We start from the raw sequence: 4470 nt of genomic DNA on the forward strand, positions 1-4470 counted from the left end.
ACAAGCTTTTGCTTTTTGTCGACCAAAGTAAACTAGAAAGCTTCATCTTCACCGGCTGTCACTAAAGGCTGCTAGCTATAGCTATCGGCAACACAAAGTAAATAGAAGACAACGGCGTGCAACTTCTACATGAGTACTTAGAAAGATAGGGAGATCAAAGACATGTAATACGAATTAATAGCAAAAAATGAGCTTTGTAGGAGCTTCATTTTCTATCTGCAACACCGACTAGGGTGTAGCTCAGACATAATCATTTATTCTTCGGCTATGTGAATAGTTACTGCGGGCGAAGGTCAATCGACTTATTTAGTGGCCAACTCAACTTTTGTGCTATCATGATAATTATGTCAGCATGATGGTGAAGACAGAGGCAAGGTTCATTTCAAATTTGCCTTCACACGATTGAGGATCACTGTGACTATATATATACATATACTATATATAACGATTTTTTAAAGAAATATTTATATTATAGATTTTTCTCAATCGGAACCTCCCTTTTGTTTTTTGTTTCCAAACAGTATCTTTAATTTTTAAAAAATAAATTATTTCTTAAAAATATTTTGTAGTATTTTTAACTTGTTATAGTATTTTAGCCACCATAATAAAAACACTATAAAAATTACTCGAAAACATCATAAATAATCTAAATGAGCTCATAACCTTAAAAAAACTAACTATAAGCCTAAAAATGTTATATTGTAATGATTTATAAATAATGACAATCAAAGAAATATAAAATGATACCACTTGCAGTATTTTTCAATAATGTTTATAGCATTTTCAGTACCTTAATAAGATACTATAAATGAGCCAAATGAAAATACTGTAATAATAAAAAAAATTGGTAGAAATTTTTTTAATGATATTTTAGTTATTTTTAAAATTTTAGGTACAATTTGAAAAAAAAAACAAAAGAGGAAATTTCTTTTAGGAAATACCCAACATATGAATATTTTTTAGAAAAATTATCCATATATATATGCATATATATATATATATATATATGCATATATATATATATATATGCATATATATATATATGCATATATATATATATATATATATATATATATATATATATATATATATATATATATATATATATATATATATATATATATATATATATATATATATATATACACACATATATATACATATACACACACACACACATATATATATATATATATATATATATATATATATATATATATATATATATATATATATACATATATATAATGTTTTGGTATTATCTTCTTCCTATGGATTCAAGAACATAGTGAATGTCATAGTTCTCTCTCTCTCTCTCTCTCTCTCTAGGACATTGATCAAAAGATCCAGACATCCATTACATGTTGTTGTGAAGCTATCCATGACACAGTAAATACTTGAAAGCATTTGCTCTCTCCATCCAACAAATTTGACATATCCTATAGTGTAGTAGCAGATAACAGTTAAGGGCTTTATGTTTGCTTACAAAGATCACTAAACATCCTTCGGTACTTATCAATCGATATCTAGTGGTGTGAATCTGCTGACATGCCTAGAGTGTGTGCACATCATACTTGTTATTCTTAGCATTATCATTATCATTGGCATTCTTTTGTAGCTCCAAAGGGATAGCCAAATTATGGATCTACAACAGCTTTTCCCTTCTTCTCTCCGGTACTTTTGATGTTCTTCCTGATCTTCTCATTGCTCATTCTAAAGACAACTTTATTGTCATCAAGCATGTAGCCCTTTCCCTTAACCCCTTGAAGAGAGAAATCCAAGAGATTCTCCTCAAGACTTGTACCTTCAACACTTGTTTTGGAGAGGATCATGACCAAAACAAATGTGATAACAAGTGCAAATGGGATCTTCATTGTTGATAAGCTGCAACAAAGCAAAAATTGACCATTTCAATACTAAGATCCTAATATGTAACAATCAATTTTTAAACTTTGATACATTCATCATTTAAATATAATAATATGGCTAAGTAAATAGCTAAAATTAGTATGAGCCTTGGTGTTTACCTTGAATTCATTCCTTCTGAAAAAGTTTCAGATACTAGATATAAGGCAAGATATTTATAAGAAAATTTTCAAGTTTAAACAAATTAATATAAATTAACGAGATAAACATTGAAAATCTTATGGTGCCTTTCGGCCATGCCCATATATCTTATGAAACATAGGTTGCATAAGATAATTATCACGCTAATTATATACGCCACGCGCACCAATGAGACAGGGGAGGATAATAATCATGTCATAGATGGACAAAATTGATTGCAATTGATACTACATTAATTTAACTATGTCTAACTTTTTATGTTTCTAAAAAAGTTAAGATATATGTTTCTCTCAAATGACAAAATAATATCTATTTCTACAACTCTACTATCAGCATGATTTGCCAATGTGCTTCATTAGTTTAGAGATGACCAAGAAAAATGCCACCACAAGTATAATTATCTTGTAATCCAAATAGGAAAGCTTCTTTGGAAAAGAACAAAGGCAATTAGCATGAACTTAGTCAATCTAAAATGATAATGATCAAAGGCTCCATTGTTCTATATACCATGAAAAAATATCATGTTAAGTTCCTAACTAATAAAATGAACATAATTGTCCAATTACTACATTGTTGTTGTTGTTGTTTTACAATGCTTTGAATTAATGAAGCATCAAAGTAGTAAGCATAACCAAGCATAAGTATATACATCATTATAATGATTAGGTTGGCTAAACTGGTGGCTGTCCAAAGATAAGGTCACATTGCTCGTGCAAGAGTCTACAATGAACCCCTCTACAGACTTCAAGTCATGATTAACTTATAATGGCTTTTTAGCATACATTATGGACCATGCTTTGACTTGTTTTTGATGAATTAAATGATTTTCTATATCTAACTAATGGCCAATCCCATTATTTTCTTTGGTATTTGGCATAGCAAAATATCAAAACCCTAAACCCTAGCAGAACTATGGAGGAATCAATTGAAAGCAAACTACCTTGGTTCTTAGGCATTGATTAAGTTCATTATTTTATGTACTTGTTATGTGTTTTGGAAATGTTCTATGTTTTCATGCTCAACCTTTATTTGTATATCATGTTCGTGACATATGATTTATCTTTATGCTCATACATAACTCTCATGGTTCATAAAAGCCATCAAACATCCATCATCATGAGTCTATCCCTTAGGTTATTTGGGTAAATAAAGACAAGGAGAGAGAGAGAGAGAGAGAGAGAGAGAGAGAGAGAGAGAGAGATGCCCCAACATTGTTAGCATTAATGTAGGGTTTGCCCCACAAAATAACTCTAGATTTTACATGTAACATATGCACAAAAAGAAACATTGCCTACAACATCATGTATACTGAATTAACTAGCTGCTACCTACCTGTGTATCATAGATTAGAAGACCGACAGGTGCTCTTCCTTTTGGCCATTTGCCCACAATTTTCATGTAAAAAAATTGCAAGTGATTTGGAAAGGAGCGGTCTGACTTTGTAAAGGACCAACAACTAAAAATTTTAGTGAATGCCTCATAGATATCTATCACTCTTAGGAATTGGTACTATGTGGACAGTACATATAACAAGCCAAGGCAGCCATAGACATTTTATTTTATGCAGTAGTAGTTCAGTACATTGACAGAAAAGCCCCAGCCATCCATGACATAATGATCTAGAGCTATACATGGCAATAAGTACTTGAAAGCATTTCCCCATATACTGAGCAAATCTCACACATCCTATATACTACTGTAGCAAATAGCAGTTCATGGCAGCAGCGTAGTCTTAAGGGCGTTTAGCAGAATCCCTTAAGCCGTGGTGTGGTAAATTGTCCGTGGGTCGAGTGCGTGCCATACGACTAGCATCAAACATCTTGTCGTTCTCGGCATCCTTCGTGGCACCAAAGGAATAGCCAAGTGATGCATCTGCAGCAGCTTTTACCTTCTTCTCTCCGGGAATACTGTTGATGTCTTTCTTGGCCTCCTCGTCGTTGCTTCCACCAGTACTACTGGAGCTAAACACAACTTTGTTATCAGCATGCACGTATTCCTTTCCCTGAACTCCTCGAAGAGAGCTATCCAAGGGATTCTCCTCAAGCCTTCTCCCTTCCACACCAGTTTTGGAGAGGATGATGACCAAACCAAATGTAAAAACGAGCACAAATGACATCTTCATTGTTGATCAGCTACAACAAAGTGAAAAATTCACATTTCAATACTAAGATATCCTATATGTAACAATTAATTTCGAGCTTTGATATATTCAACAGATACATGTGCTAATATGGTTAAGTAAATAGCTAAAACTAGGATGTCTTAGAACTTACCTTGAACTCAAATCCTCCACGTTTGAGATACTTGATATGAGACACGATATTTATAAGGGAACCTTCAAGGTTGGAACAAATAGAGAAAGTAACAAGATAAATATTTGGAATCTTATTGTGCATATCGGTC

General features: G+C 32.3%; 1 long non-coding RNA gene across 1 annotated transcript; it reads right to left on the bottom strand.

The window, feature by feature from the left end:
- Positions 1 to 3594: 3594 nt before the first annotated feature.
- LOC135644823 (uncharacterized) lies at positions 3595 to 4470 on the bottom strand. Its single transcript, XR_010498602.1, has 2 exons — positions 4341 to 4470; positions 3595 to 4199 (listed from the first exon to the last, which is right to left on the bottom strand). It is a non-coding gene; the product is annotated as an uncharacterized LOC135644823 (long non-coding RNA).

The sequence above is a fragment of the Musa acuminata genome, chromosome BXJ3-8 (assembly GCF_036884655.1).
Source record: "Musa acuminata AAA Group cultivar baxijiao chromosome BXJ3-8, Cavendish_Baxijiao_AAA, whole genome shotgun sequence".
Lineage (NCBI taxonomy): Eukaryota > Viridiplantae > Streptophyta > Magnoliopsida > Zingiberales > Musaceae > Musa > Musa acuminata.